A 17,003-nucleotide genomic window follows, 5' to 3' on the forward strand; every position below is an offset into this window, starting at 1 on the left:
AGATATAACTATCACTGTTATTATTGGTATATTTGAAATCCAATAGGATAAATTTAGTAACTAGAAATGGTAAGGTCAGGGTGATGGCAAAGGCTTTTTAAATTGCTGACTTGTATAATGAACCACTTTTCACTGAACATCTTTTATGACAATAATTTTTCTATTTTTTTAAAAGAATTGGTAGTTGATAAAATTTTGATAACATAATAAACCGAACAAACAGCTTACTTTTGATTTTTTAGCTGTTTTGAATATTTTGGTGATAAAAATAATGCATTGTCTTTGTAGCTAATATGCTTAGCTGAACCTAAATTATTCCTTTGGGGAAAATGCCTTTGTAAATACTGCTTGAAAAGGTATGGATTCAAGCCTATCAATAAGCCTTGAAAAGTTATCCCAACAGTGTCCCTGCACTCCCCTGCTAACCCTTCCAGATGAGGTCAGTTCCATGTGTTACTCATTGACATAGCATAGCAAAGCAACATGCGCTCTCGATGATAGCCCGAGGGACAATTGTACATTTATATATAATTGATTACCATTTCCTTCTCATCCAATGGACTATAAAACCCATAAAGATAAATGTTTCTGCTCACCACTGTATCCTTGATTCAGTATCTGACCACATAGCAAATGCTCAAAAAAATATTGGTTGAATGATTTACCCTTCATCTTGCAAGTTTTTTTTTTCTGATAGGAAAACTCTTGTTCTAACAATTTCGTGTCACTTCAATCCATAATAATTTATTTTCAAATGCTGCTAAATAACCAATAATTGAATATACTACTTAACAAAAACAGGAAAATGTCTTCTTAATGAAGATGATTGGGACTGTTAACCCTGAGTTTCTTTTATCCACATGAAAGCTAGGCACGCAAATGTTTTAAATTTTAATTGTAGCTAGAAAATGTCACCCTGGAAAAATGTCATGGTTATATTTTGCTATCATCACATAATTAATATGAGCCTAGCTTTAAAAAGCCACGTGATGTATTTAGATAGTTGAACACCAGTCCAAGTATGAAGGATTTCTCACAGTGTTGTCGTTTTCCACATCATTTAATATCCTTTGGATGATTTAACATTCTATAGCCTCAGCAATTAATTGTGAGACCCTTGGCTTCTGCTAGAGGACAGTATATACCCTGGATTTCAAGTGACACTTCCTATCCAGCATCTTGGTACACTTAACCTATGCCCAAATAGATTTAGAAAATATCTGCCTTGGTATGTTCATCATAAAATCCAAAATACATACAAAGGTATGCCTGAAATATCACACATTGTGAGCTCTAGTGACTGACATTTTCAATAAGATATTTAAAGTACAGCTCTACATCAAAGTTAACATCTTAACAGGAAACTGTTTTTGCAAGGCTAAAAATGACAGTGGAAAAGCTGGTGAGATAAAGTTCCAAGTGGCAGCAAAAGAGAGAAAGGAGCCTGGCATGGTGGTGCACGCCTGTAATCCCAGCAGCTGGGAAGGCTGAGGCAGGAGGATCACAAATTCAAACCCAGCTTCAGCAAAAGTGAGGCGCTAAGCAATGCAGTGAGACCCTGTCTCTAAGTAAAATATAAAATAGGACTGGGGATGTAGCACAATGGCTGAGTGCCCCTGAGTTCAATCCCTGGGAGAGAGAGAGAGAGAGAGAGAGAGAGAGAGAGAGAGAGAGAGAGAGAGAGGCGGGGGGGGGCAGAGCAGGGGAGAGAGGAGAGGGGAGGGAGGATGGGGGAGAGAGAGAGATGGAGAGAGAGAGAGAGAGAGAGAGAGAGAGAGAGAGAGAGAGAGAGGCAGGCGCGGGGGAGGCAGAGGGGGGAGAGAGGGGAGTGGAGGGGGAATGGAGAGAGAGGAGGGGCAGAGGGGGGAGAGGGGGGATGGGGGAGAGAGAGATGGAGAGAGAGAGGCAGGGGGGGAGGCAGAGGGGGGAGAGGGGAGTGGAGGGGGGAATGGAGAGAGAGGAGGGGCAGAGGGGGGAGAGGGGGGATGGGGGAGAGAGAGATGGAGAGAGAGAGGCAGGGGGGGCAGAGGGGGGAGAGAAGGGAGGGGAGAGAGAGGGGGAATGGGGTAGAGAGAGAGAAATGAAGAGAGAGAGAGAGAGAGAGAGAGAGAGAGAGAGAGAGAGAGAGAGAGAGAGAAAGGGGCTTGGAAATAGAGGGCTCTGCTTGACTTTTTTCCCTTACAAATGAAACAGCAGTTCATGTAGAACCTGCATACTGGATAGGAGCCATGATGATTGTTCATAGTGAGTGCGTGCTCTTCATTTACTCATCTCTTAAGTATAAATAATCATCAGAAGTTTTGTGAGGATAACATAAGATGTTTATGATATTTTATGTAGGTACAAAATAGGGCTGGGGATGTGGCTCAATGGCTGGGTGCCCCTGAGTTCAATCCCTGGTACACAGAGAGAGAGAGACAGAGAGACAGAGAGAGAGAGAGAGAGAGAGAGAGAGAGAGAGAGAGAGAGAGAGAGAGGCAGGTGGAGGGGGGCAGAGGGAGGGGAGAGGGGAAGGAAGACGGGAGAATGTCATAATTAATAGGGTCCTGAGAGGGATGAAATGAGTTATTATTTGTAAGGAATTTGAATGGTGTTTGGCAGAGTTAGTGCTATGTTAAGAGTTTTGTTAAATAAAATTGATACCAGTGTCATTGTGACAGTGATGTAAGGACCAAGAACAGTCTAAAACTCAGACTAAAATACAATATAAAGTGTTCATCTTTACCAAGAAGTGTTTAAGGAATCCATTGTTACTTTTATTTGTTTTAATTTCTAACAAAGGTAGTACTCAACCTTATTATGGAAATATCTTATAAGTGTCTTCATTTCTGTATAACATAAGGGAAATCGAGGTTCAGAAATCAGTGCCTTAAGACAGCATAAGTACTCACTAGAAGAGCCAACATTCAAGCACGGAAAACTTTGCCTTCAAAATCTTAACCGTTTTTCATAGATTATAGTTCAGGCTCTTCCACAAAATGTTATTCAAATAGGCAGGTTTATTCTTTTTTGAATAGTACCATAATAATTAAGGGAACTCACTTAAATTTAAAAGAAAAATACATCCAAATTGTACAAGTTGCATTACAGAACTGGTGTAAGGAGTGTTCATGTTCCTATTTAGTCAATCTCTATTATGGTTTATAATAGGAAATTTCCCTAGGTCTCATGTGTGGAAGGCTTGGTTCTCCATACAGCAAGTTTTCAGAGGAAGTGATTAGATCATGAAGGCTCTGACCTCATCAGTGGATTAATCCATGAGAGCTGAGAGGATTATTGGGAGGTGGTGGAAGCTGTAGGCAGTGGGTATGGTTGGAGGAAGTAGGTCATGGGAGCCATGCTCTGGAAGGGTATTTTTTTTTAATCTCTAGCCCCTCCCACCCTATTTCCCCAGCTTCTATAAGCTGAGCACCATCTTCTGCCATGATGTTCTGCTTCACCTAAAGCCCAAAGTAATGGAGCTAGCCAAACACTGAGTGAGACCTCTGGAACTGTGAGCCCCAAATAAACATTTCCTCCTCTACATTGCTCACGTCAGGTATTTGGGTTGCAGTCATAAAAAGATGACTAACACAATCTCTATTTTTGTCTGACCTGAGTCATATACCTTATAAATTTGGCACATACCATTGTTGGAATTTATCTGGAATAATAATTTTTAAAAAACAACACCCAAATAAAAATGGACTATGTCATCTAAAACTCAAACTATTTTGAAGAAATTAAGATGAATATAAGTGTTCTTTGAATATCTCATAAAACATCAAAATAAACAATTGTCTCTTGGTCTAGAGGTTACGGATAAATTATTTATAACTGAATGGGCTATTCTTGATGAACTATGAACCCAGCATTTCAGAGGAAAGGACTCTGATAGTCATTGAACCTATCATTTGTGCAGCATTACTGTGTTAGTGGCAGAACCAAGACAAGAAACCAGGTTGTCACTATGTTCCCTTCCTAGATTATGAGATAAGACTCTTAGAAACTGTATAGTCCATGCCTCTGCTCTAGATTTACTAGGCTGTGTGACCTACATCAAATCCTTTAAACTCTCTGTGTCTCATTATTATCAGAACCAGGCAGTGATGGTTAATAATAACACGCTTGCTTTGGGAGTTAAATTAAATTACTAACATCACTACCCAGCAGAGTGCACAGCAAGTGAAATGGGCTCAAGGACTGGAAGTGACTGCTATGTATTTATCACCAGAATTCTGCTTTTCCAGAAAATACTAGTATAAATATGCTGGATTCTGGAGGCGCAGGAGTAAAACAGAAAAGGTCTCTGTGCTATGGAGCTTATTTGTTGGTGGGCCTCATTGCCACTTTGTCCTTGCCATTGGGATGTCCTTAGCATCATATGGTTTGCCATCATGGAACTTGGAATCATAACTCCTTTGCAAACTTAGGGAAACTCAGGCACCATAGGTATTTGACTTAATATGTTGTTGCCTATTTGTCAACCCCTGTTCAGAATCTGCAGCATGGCATAAATAGATTATATATACAAAATGAGATTACAAAACTCAATCTGTTGCTTCAGTGACATTTGTTATTAACTTACTGCCCTGAAGGAGATGTTTGATTGGATCAACTCTAAAATGGTATGCTTCTATTTCTGAAAGGATACTTTTTATTGTGCAGGAAAATAAAATTAAAAAAAAAACTCAAGTTGAGGGAGATTTAATCCACACAAAGAATATTTGTTTCTATATGTAAAAAGTCAAGTCTCGGCATGTGAAATGAACTTGGACATGTAGGGGAACAAAATGAGAAGGTAGATTTGCAGATGTCAGGTTTGTGGATGCTGGGAATCGTCACCATGTGCTAAATTTGACAAACCTGGTCGTACACTAATAAAAAGTAATAGCCCTTCACATTCTAAATACTTCTCATGATCCTCTTAAAGTTTTACTGGCACATACTTAGTTCCTAGGGACAGCCTGAAATCCTGATAAAATAAGTGCAAGTTTCAGTACCATCTGTTAGAAAGAAACCCTTTCCCTCCCTCCTGGTTTCCTTGAGGAAACATTTTCCTTAGGCTGGTTTCTGACCCCTCTCTGCTCACTTTGCTCATTTCACCTCCAGGGCAGGATGTACATTAGGATTATGCCTTTTTTGGTGAGAGAAGAAAGAGGCAGTATAAAGTGACACCTTAGGACAACAAATAGGCAATTGTTGTATTTCTAGCTCAAGCTTGGGTAGAGCCCTATGGAGGCTAAGGATTACAGCATTAAAAATAGATATTAACTTGGTTAAATAAATAAAAGATGGCCACCATGAATTATAATTAAATTATGTGAACCTAAAATCCAATAGGTACAAGAAACCATTAAGACTTGTTCATGTTCACCCAAGCACCTTGTCCACTCTGCTTCTCTTTTGGTGGGTGAACTGCCTTCAGACAGTACCAGCTTTCTTTCTCTCCTTTAATGCCACTTGCTCAGATTTAGTCTCATGTTCTCCAACTCAGCTCTGACAATAATACAGGGAATATCACTGCCTCCACATTTGTTTTGGGGGTTACGGTTTGTTCCTCGCCTCTTTCAGAACATGAGATGGGTCAGTGTGCTGTCACTTGGTGGGTAGAGAACAGGAATGCTACTAAATATGTCACAATGCACAGGACAACCCTATACAACAAGGGATTATCTGTCCTAAATTCTAAACAGTGATGTGATTGAAAAATTCTGTTCCAACTTTACACAATTAGGTTCATTCAAGTGTCTCCAGGAGCAGAATTTTATCATTTTAATCCTGTCTTAATCAGCTTTTTATGCTGCTGTGACTAAAAGACCTGACCAAAACAATTTTAGAGGAGAAAAAAGTTGATTTGGGCGACTCATGATTCCAAAGGTCTCAGTCCATAGACAGCTGGCTCCATTCCGCAGGGCTTGAGGTTAAGCAGAACATCGAAGCCCAAGTGTATGGTAGAAGCAAACAGCTCACATGATGATCAGAAAGCAGGGAGAGAGACGCCACTCACCAGATACAAAATTTATACCCAAAGGTTCACCCCCAATGACCATCTCCTCCAGCTACACTCCACCTGCCTTCAGTCACCACTTAGTTAATCCAGTCAGGGGATTAATTCACTAATTGGGTTAAGGCTTTCATAACCCAATCATTTCTCCATAAACCTTCCTGCATCATTTCACACATGAGCTTTTGGGGAACACCTCACATCCAAACCATAATAAATCCTTTTCCCGTTTCTTCTCTCTCAACATTCCCCCTCAAATAATTTAAAATATAGAGAAAAGACAAAAGTGAAAATAAACTATAAGGCTAGTCTTATAATATGAAATATGCAGATGTCTTTAATTCTTGCTTTTCATTTTTGTGTTATGCATATGGTATATTGCATAACTTAATAGTTAATTATAAATTAAAATTGCCTTCAACATGACCATTTACCAGATGAGTTTACAAAAGCAGCTTCAGTAGCATTTTCTACCCTAATACTGCCAAATTTTTTTTGTTGAAAAATTGTTCAATGCCAGGATAATGTCTTATGCACATAATTCCATTTCATCCCTACAGCAAGGCTGTGCATTCATCATATTATTCTCATTACATGAGGAAGCTGGCTTAGAGAAGTTAAGCAAATTATCAAAGGTCATGCCACTGCTAAGCTGCGTCCTGGGTTGCAAGCCCAGAATCTTAACCACCTGTCTAAGCTGTCTTCATCTAGGGCTCTGCTACCTACCATGTGCAAATGATGTACTGGGCACTGAGGAGTCTACTTGTCACTGCTATTGTCCTCTCCTCCCCAAGCTCACAGTCCAGTAGCAGATAGTGGCACATATAAAGCCAGGCATAATAAAATGTGACGATAGAGTAGCAGCATGAACAAAGCTCTGAGAGAACACAGGGGAGAACATGATTAATTGTTTCTGGTGGATGGGGGCAGAGCTTCACAGTAGAGCTGGCACTTGAGTTGGTCCAGAAAGAATGAGTAGGATATTTGCCAGGTGGAGAGGTACAGGAAAGGGACATTTCAGGTCAAGGTTTTGTCTTGAGGAAAGGTAGTGAATCAAAGAAGAGAATGAGCAAGTGTTTCTCCCTCACATCAAGGCTGAATATCAGAAAGAAATGCCATAATTCAAGGAGGAAAGCAGAATCAGCTTAGAGTCTGTGAGCCATCTCCTCACCCGCCCCACCCCCACCTACTTTTCACACCTGTTAGATACCTTAAGAAACAATAATGCTTTGCTCACATTTTTGGCTATTATAAAATAGTAAGAAAAAAAATTAAATCAAAAATTTCACATTCATTTATTGATATGCAGAAATATAAAATTAACTCAGTATGTACAATGGGCTCTGATATTTTTGTATTCTGTTCTGTTCTAGTATAATTGACTCTATTCTATATCATTTCTAAAATGTAATTATTATCCAATGACTTGCTTTCACAACCCACTAAGCCTGCATTTTAAATTTGCTTGTTTCATACATTCTTGCTCATCACCCATATCCTCCTAGCCCATAGTATTTTGTGATTGAATGAGGCATAGAAATACTTTTATATTGATATGAAAACCTTCAGATTGAGATGTTGATTGTAGCTCTAGAAAGATGAACTGACATGAATGTACCTTTCAATGCTGTTTTTGATAGATGTAATTGCCACAGAGTCCAAATGGCCTGGCCAAGTAAAAAACATTTACTTTCCAGGTTTTTCTACAAAATCTCTGTTACAGTGTACCCACTAGATAGCAGTGGGATAGGTTGAATGGCAAGGTAAGGATCTACTTGCATTTGTTTTGGCTAATGGATATGCTTTTCAAATAGACTGTGAGGTTCCTAAGAACCAGGATCATGTAGGTGGTAACTCTTCATCCTTCTCCATCTTCTTAATCTCAGATGATATAATAAAATACATAATTAGACAATAAATACAGTATCTAAAAATAAAAAATAAATATTCAACAAAAATATTTATAATATTAAAAAAAATCTTCCTGTGCGTAAGCTATGTTCTGTAAATAATCTATGTCATAAAATTTAAAACATTTGGGGCTAGGGCTGTGGCTGAATGACAGAATGCTCACCTGGCACACGTGAGGCACTGGGTTCAATCTTCAGCACCACATAAAAACAAAATAAAGTTATTGTGTCCACCTACAACTAAAAAAATTTTTAAAATGTATATTTAAAACATTTAACTAAATTAGATCAATCCAGCTTTTAAAAAAAAATCAAGCATCTACTATGTACTAGATACTAGATAGTGTAATGATAAGTGATCCCTCTTTTCCCTCATCTGAAATTCTAATACAATGGTTCTCACTAAGGGAAACTGCCCCCTTCTTCCTACCTCACCCAGAGGGACATTTAGCAATGCATGCAGATAATTTTAGTGGCTCACAACTGAGGGAATGCCACTGGTGAGTAGGAACCAAGGATGCTACTCAACATCCTGATACACAGAACTACCTCACACAGAGAACACAGCCCCAAATGTCAACAATGGCAGATATGAGAAAGGCAAAGTTGTCCTTTATTTAGTCATTTGACATATACTTATTTAGTAACTTGTGTGTCATGGATTATTCTGAGAGTGGGGTCTCTAACAGTCAATATAACAAATAAAAATATTGCAGTTTATGGGTTTATATCATGTGGTAAAAGATACAGGATTTTAAAAAATGAATTTTTAACATTCTTTGTTATATGATGATAAGTGATCAGAAGAAAATAAAGCAGGGCAGAAGGATGGGAAGTATGTCAGTGGGGAAGGTTGCAACTAAATAAGACAATCACAGAAGGGTGATCACTAAGAAGGTAGTTTGAAAAAAAGGCCCAAGGAGGAAAGAAGGTCATGCAGATATCAAACAGAAAAGTGACTCAGAGAGAGGCTGCAGAAAATCCAAAGACCCTGGAGGGTGAAGTGTGCAGATCAGATAGTGCCTTATAGATCCCAGCAATTCTATCTGCATAAAGTCCAGAGGAAGTAAAGAGAAGAAAAGGGCTGTTCTGTCTGGAAGGTCAAGAGTAGCTTCAAAGGACTCATGCCTGAGCTGAATTGAAAACATAAGAGATAAACAACCAGGCTGCCTGGTGCATCATGCTCCAGTCAGGGAGAAGGAACAGCATCACAACGCTGTAGATATATAGTTGGGTAGAACCAAAAGTGGCCTCAGGACAATCAGCTATATGGAAAGAGGAGCACTGACTATAACTGATGTTCTACAGACCCAGCCTTGGGTCTGATTCACAGATGGGCTTTGATATGCTTTGAATGCCCCCCCCCCAGAACTGATTTTATACGTTGGGAATTAGATCACTCATGTAATAGTGCTTCTGTAAGTGGGACCTTGAAACATTGATTAGGTCATGAGGACTCTGCCCACTTGAATGGTGTGTTGGTCAGTATTTTGTTGCTTATGGCTTCAGAAGTTTTAGTCTGTGATTACCCAGCTCCATTCCTATGGGCATGAGGTGAGCTAGAACATTTTAGTAGAAAGGTTGCAGAGGAAAGCTGCTCAGTTCATGGCAGCCAGGAAGCACAGAGAGAAGAGAGGGGCCGGGGACAAAATATTGTCTCTAAGGATCCACTCCCTCCAAATAGGTCTCCCCTTCTACCACTTCCACCACCTCCCAAGAGACCATTCAGATTATAAATTTGTCAATGGATTAATCCAATCACTTTCCCAAGTCCTCACATCTGAAGCATTAGAGACCAAGCCTTCCACACATGAGCCTTTGTGGGACATTCAAGATCTAAACCATAATACATGAATTAACACAGTTATTTCAGGAGTAGGTTATTTGTAAAAGAATGAGTGCAGCATTTCCTATACATATATCTAAACTCTTTGCAGCTTGCCTTCCACTAACTAGTGCATATATATCCATGTAGTGTTTGAGAGTTTCATGAGCAGTGGAATCAATAACAAAGAAAATTTTGAGAGATTAAGACAAAAACCTAACAGGAGTCATAGAATAAGATGATGTCTATATTTCAAAAAGAAAAATTCAAGAAAATGATTCAAAACTTTCTATGACATAAAACGGAGACTCTGCAAATTATATCTTTTCAACAAAAATTCTGAAGCCAGTGAAAAATTTGGCATTCAGCATTTACACAAACACTGAGACATGGGACCCTGAAAGTGCTATGTGTGAAAAGCAGTGGAGGATAAAGCTCTGGGTGAGAAGGGCAGAAGCTTTCTGATGGCACTGCTCCTTGGAGCCAACACTTGTATCACTTTTGGAGGTCACAGTCTAGAGCCTTAAAGAAATAAATCCCAGAAAACTCAGTCAAAGCATTCTGCAATTTTGAATTTTGCATAACTGCATGGAACTGTATGTTAACTCTTGGAATGAAATATGTATCCAAGCTGCAGTGATAGTAGCTGAGTAATTTGAGAAAACCAGAGTTCTTGAGAGAGGGTTATGGTTTTGGACCTGGCAAGTCCACCAAAAACTCATGGCGGAATGGACTACTGGCAGGTGGAACCTACTTGAAGGAAGAGGGCCACTGGGGATGTGCACTGGAGGGGTTTATCTTCTCAAGGGAATTTCCTCCTCACTCTCCTTTCTCTCTCTCTTTCCTCCACCATGCCCTTCCACCATGAAATTCTGCCTTAGCTAAGGCCCAAGGCAATGGAGTCAGCTTACCATGGACACAAATCTCAGAAATCATGAATCAAAATGCAGCTTTTTTCTCTTAATTTGTTCATGGTAGGTATTTTGGTCACAGCAATGAAAAGCTGACTAACACAGATGGCTTTTCCATCTCCCAACGCCATCTTGAAATCTCTGAAAACCCCACAGATTTCCTACTTCACATTTAAAAAGTGCTTCACCAGGATCTTCAAAAGTAATTTGTAATGGTCTTTTCATTTTTTTGATGGGGAAACTAAGAATAGAGAAGTGGAATGACTTTTTTTCATGAGAAAGTTAATGATGAGGCTGAGACGAAGAATTCCAGGCTTGGAGTATGGCTGTTGCCAGGATTTAGCACATGGCATCTGGTGCCTGAGAAGACATAACAAACGTCACTCAGTGGAAGAAAATGATTTGAGGTTTAAAAGACATAGAGAGGCAGAGATAAAAGTCCAGAGAAGAAAAAAATTGGGAAAGGAAAGATGAAGGGAAGGAAAAGGGAAGAAATCACCTTACAGTCATGCCTTCCTGAGAACTCTGCCCCCACCCCACTTTCTCCCTCTCAAATACCTAGCACACATCAACACCTAGACTTTCAGATGACAAGGCTCCTGGACAGGGGCTTCCTGGGTGCAAGTCAGGGGTCTGCTGTTTTCTGTCTGTGGGATGTGGGGGTGATCTCTAAACTTCTGTAAGCCTTCTGGTCCTCATGACAACATGGGGAATAAAAAGCGTCTCTTCTTTCTATGGTTGCTTTGAGGTATCAATGTCACTCCAGGACAAATGTTTAGTTTCAGGTGCTCAAAAGATGTTCATGATTGTTGACACCATCATTATTATTAATCACACTTGCTTATATGGGAAAGTCGATCTGGAGAAACAAGCTGATGAGGGTAACTAAAGGAGACCCTAGCTCACAGGGTTATCCCACTGTCCTTATATTGTGTGCAAAATACACTGTTTTTTTTTTTTCCTTTCCGACCTGAGGGTGTCAAACATGGAGTTCAGCATTATAAATATTAATTACCAGCCTGAAAACAAAGACTTCCAAAGATCTCTGCTTCTTGTAGAATTCAAAAACATTTATTTGACCTTTCTTTGGCTGCCTCCAAAGTCAACACCCAGGGTCCTCTGAAGTGAGCGTGTCTGATTGATGCTGCTCTTATTCTGCACACCCCCGCCAGGCTCCAAGTCCTCACCGCTGCCTGGTTATCTGTCTTCCTCGATGTTTAGCTATATCTCATCTACAACACAGGCTGCCTTCATTCTTGTGCTAATGTTATTTTTGAAAGGTTTAGGCTCAAATCCCTCAAATCTATTTCTAATTGATAGGCAGCAGAGTGGAGGTAAAAGAGCACCGTCCATGGAATCAAATAAACCTGGATTTAACCACTAGCTATGTGACCTTCAGCAAGCTGCTCGCCTTCTCCGAGCCTTCGTTTCCCGGCTCTTCTTCAGGTGGGAGTGGAGGTTAAGTGATAAGGTAAATACAAAAGCAGGTTCACAGGGCCTGACACAGCACCCTCTCCCCACAGTTGCCCCTCTTCACTCTTCAGCGGAAGCCAGTTCTACATAGAATTATCTCACCAGGTGCCATTCCCTGAACATGCTGAGCTTGCATTTTTATTATCCACCTGTGTAGTCCACAGGACACTGGCCATGAAAGGATTAAAAAAGATGCCTTAGCTATTTCCTAAGGGTAATATAAAGAAATTTTCATTATGTCCATCTTTTTTTTTTCCCCCCAAGGAACTGTTTCTAAGTCAGACTTTCAGCTGGAAGGAATTCAACTCATGGAAAAAAACTTTCAAATCCCTCTCTCAGGTATTGAACATTGTTTGTGGGAATGTCAATAAATATAGCCATTATAGGAAATATTATGGAGGCTCCTCAAAAAAATTAAAAATAGAACTACTTTGTGATCTAGCAACTCCGCCACTGGGAATATAGCCAAAGGAAATGAAATCTGTGCATCAAAGAGACAGCTTCCCTCCCATTTTTACTTCCAAACTATTCACAATAACCAAGATATGGAATCAACTTAGGTGTCTATTAACTGAGGGATGAGTGAAGAAAATGTGGTATAGTTTTATCCTGGACTACTACTATGCCATAAAAAAGATGAAGCCCTGTTATTTCCAACAGCATATAGAGACATGGAAGTCATTATATCAAGTGAAGTAAGTCAGGCATAGAAAGACAAATGCTACACTATTTCAGTCCTATGTGGAGGTTAGACAAAGCTGATCTCATAGATGTAAGGAACAGAGGCTGGGGATGTGGCTCAAGCAGTAGCGCGCTCGCCTGGCATGCGTGTGGCCCGGGTTCGATCCTCAGCACCACATACAAAACAAAGATGCTGTGTACGCCAAAAAGTAAAAAAATAAATAAATATTAAAAAATTCTCTCTCTCTCTCTCTCTCTCTCTCTCTCTCTCTCTCTCTCTCACACACACACACACACACACACACACACACACACACACTCTTTCTTTAAAAAAAAAAAGAAGGAACAGAGTAGTGGTACTGGAGGCTGGGGAGGGCAGGTGGGAGTGCAGGTGGGAGGACTGTCAACAAATACAATGTTACAGTCACACAGGAGGAATATATTATGGTGTTTCATTTCACAGTAGGGTGGATGGAGTTGACAAGAATTCATTTTATATCTAAAAATAGCTAAAAGAGAATTTGAGCTTTAATCAACATAAAGAAATGGTAAAGTTTGGGGCTGGGGATGTGGCTCAAGCGGTAGCGTGCTCGCCTGGCATGCGTGCGGCCCAGGTTCGATCCTCAGCACCACATACAAAGATGTTGTGTCCGCCGAAAACTAAGAAATAAATATTAAAAAATTCTCTCTCTCTCTCTCTCTCTCTCTCTCTCTCTCTCTCTCTCTCTCTCTCCTTAAAAGAAAAAGAAATGGTAAAGTTTAAGGTAATGGACATGCTAACTGCCATGATTTGAAAATTACACAATATATGCATAAATCAAAGTATCACATTGCACACCACAAATGTGTACAACCATTATGTGTCAATGAAAAGATTAAAATAACTTTAAAAATCTCTCTCTCCTATTCACAGTGGGCAGAGAACAGAGAATCTGATCTGTGTACTGTGATTCCAACAAAGAAAAGGAGAGGCACAGAAATGCCCAGGTGGGAGGGACCAAAAAACACAGCATCTCAGTCCCAGGCAACATTTGCAGAGTACAGACAAGTGTCTTCCCTAGAAATCATTCGGTGACATTTGGGCCTCATCAACTATATTCTTTGCTCATGTAAAAGTAAAAAGTAAGAATTGACAAGAAAGTGAAGGTCACTTCACAACAAGAGCATCCAAAATGGAAACTTAATATTAAAACCACATTGATTAAATTCCATCCCCATTATTTTTTGTGCATTTATTTGTGTGTGTGTTGTGTGTGTGTGTGTGTGTGTGTGTGTTAAAGAGAATGTGAGATGTTGCAATCTGTTAGTGGGACTTGTAATTTGTTTTCTATAGTATTACATGTTAAATTTATCAAGGTTTTAAATAAAGCATGAATCCAGAAATTCTCATAAAGTATTTTAATGTTTTATGAAGCTCTCAGTTAAAAAAAGATTTGTGAAATCATATTCATCCATTCACTGAAAAGCTGTCTATTGAAATTTTACCAGGTATCAACTTGATTTAGGACTGCCCTAAGCCCTTACCGTATGATGTTGATCAGAGAAGATAATGTCCCTAATCTTATAAAGCATGTCTTTTAGTGGAGGGGAAAATATATAAGAAACAAATAAAAATACAAAATTCAGATGATAATAAGTACTATGAGGGAAATCTAAGTACTGTTAAGTAGAAAAGAAGTACTGGAGGTAGGGTTATGACTTAGTCATGAAAGGCCTCATAAATTGACCTTTGAGAAGAAATATGAAGGCAGGCGCAGAGCAGGCCAGATAGGTGGGTGGTGAGTATTTTAGGCAGAGGGAATGGTCAAGTTATTGCAATTCCCTTAACTTAGGTTCATACTCCCGGGTTTAGAAATTGAAGGAAGGCCAAGTGAGCTGAGGGCTAAGTCACAGGTTACGGCAACCAAAACCTCATGGATCATCAGTTCTACCTGTGTCTTTCATACATTTAGGAATTTCAGGTTTTTGTGCTGAATGGGACGAATAGCCATTGGGAATTTTTATGATGAAGAATGACAGAATGTCACTTAGGTTTTAGCAGAATCTCTCTGGCTGCTCTGATGAGGAGTATTAGGGGTGGGCCAAGCCATGGTAAAAATAGATGACCAATCAGAAAGCTATTACAATGATTCGGATGAGAAATCGATGCTCAGCTTGGCCAGTATGCTAGAAACAGAGGTATGAGACATCAAGGACTGCCAACAGCCCCTGTTACATAAAGATACATGGACCAGGTTGATTACATACAAGAGACATCTGTCTAGAGTAGACACAACTGGGTGAGCATCATGTCTTTTGCCTTCTTCTAGTAGAATGAGGACTTCGTGTTTGTTTTGTTTTGTTTTATAGGCAATGATGTGACAATATGGACTTAAGTTTTCATGTTTTCTGTCTGCCTGGAATTTTCCCCATGGGTAATTTGGGTAAAACTCCTAATCGGCCTTCATATCTCTGCTTAAATGTCTGCTGAACTAGAAAGCATGTTGATCCTGATGGTTATCTCCCATCTTAGCCTCACAAAGTTTAATTATCTCACAGTCTTAAATCCTGGTGTTGGCCGAATTGATTCCTGTTGGAGGCTCAGAGGGAAAATATGGCCCACAACTCCCTCCTGTCTCTGGTGGCTGCAAAATGCCCAGTACTTCTTGGCTTGTGTCTTCACATCTTCAGTCTCTGCCTCCTTCTTCAGATCGACTTCCCTAAGTGTCATATGGACCTCCCCTAGGAATTTCTACCCCATTTTTCTTATAACACCTATAACTTGATTTAGGACTGTCCTAAATCCAGGAGGATACCACTTCAAAATCTTTAACTTAACTATTCTGCAATGACCCTACTTCAAAATGAGGTCACATTCACAGGCACTTGGGCTTAGGACTTGGAATTATCATTTTGTGCTTATTATTCCACTCCCCAAAGGGGTCTTTCCTTATTCCTCTAGAGAACCTTTGGCACACCTCATATGGCACTTGTTATCCTGTCCTGCAATTGTTCTCTAACTGGTCAGTTTGACTGAATAGATCAGAGTTTTTCTGAAGCATACAGACCATGTCTTTCATCTCTCAGGTTCCAGTTCCAAGAGTAATTTCTGCATGTAATGCATAATCAATCACTCCTTATTGGGTACATTAATTACAAATCATAGAATAGATTTATACAATATTGGAAGATTGAGCTGAGTCTCAGCAGGAGTTGAAACTTCCTGTTATTATCAGAAGAGACAGGTGTTTTTCACCAAATGCCAACTCATGTGGGTATTTTACAAATGCTTTGGCTCTGAGAGCACATATTGCTTCTGCAGCAGTCCAGGCATGGCACAAGGGAGCCAGGACTGGGAGCCCAACTCCTAGGCCTGGTGGGGGGGGTATAGAAATAACTGCTGAACCTAGCCATGTGCAGGAACTGAAGCAGAGAGCAACCACTTTGGCAAAGGAGCTCTTTATGTCTCCTAGCCTAAGGGGGATCCAACCCACAAGGCTGATGTGAAACAGGAAGGTGACAGGAACCACAATGGCTATGTGACTCACAAGGACAATGGTGGGATCCAGGGCTGTAGCAGCCAGAGGATCCAGTGAATCTGGCTGCATGGTTCCACCTGAGACCACAAATCCATTTTACCACTTTCTACCTTGGCAGCTGCAGGAAATAAAGAGTATTTTCCAAGAAACTTCATATCTGATGTGCTCACATGCAATTCCAACGGAGCATCCTGGGACCTCCAGACTTCCAATAACATGCCCCAGCTTGACATTGGCACATCTTGCTACACCAGCAACTTTTGCATGAATAATGTAGGAGCTCAGGGAGCAGCATCAAAGCTGCAGGCAGTCTAGTTCCACCACAGACAATCCACAACATACCCACCAACCCTCCATCTGCCACCCAGGTGCCCATGTAAGTCCTTAAGGTCCAAAGAAGAAATCCCCTGGAGTACCATGTTTGGAGTATCATGAATCTATCAACCCACTGCCTTCTGGGTTCCAAGGTTTCAGATGAGAACCTTACGGGGAAATTATGATGAAAGCAGTCTCCTTCTCAGCCCTCCGTATGGTAATAACATCCCTACCATGTCTTAGGGAACAAAGCACATATCATGATGTGACTGCATTCCTATCATCCTTTTGACACCAGTCCTTCCAAGTGGAAAGAAAAGCGAATTGAATACCTGGAGTGTAGATATGATAAAGACCTTTACAAGCCAAAAGTTATGATAGTCT

The 17,003-nt window shown here is 40.2% G+C and overlaps 1 protein-coding gene across 4 annotated transcripts in view; it reads right to left on the bottom strand.

Annotated features, from left to right (window-relative positions):
- Positions 1 to 17,003, bottom strand: part of Nell1 (neural EGFL like 1) — an 826,302-nt gene that overhangs the window by 178,445 nt on the left and 630,854 nt on the right. The window lies entirely within an intron of this gene.

This window comes from Urocitellus parryii, chromosome 4, assembly GCF_045843805.1.
Source record: "Urocitellus parryii isolate mUroPar1 chromosome 4, mUroPar1.hap1, whole genome shotgun sequence".
Taxonomy (NCBI): Eukaryota; Metazoa; Chordata; class Mammalia; order Rodentia; family Sciuridae; genus Urocitellus; species Urocitellus parryii.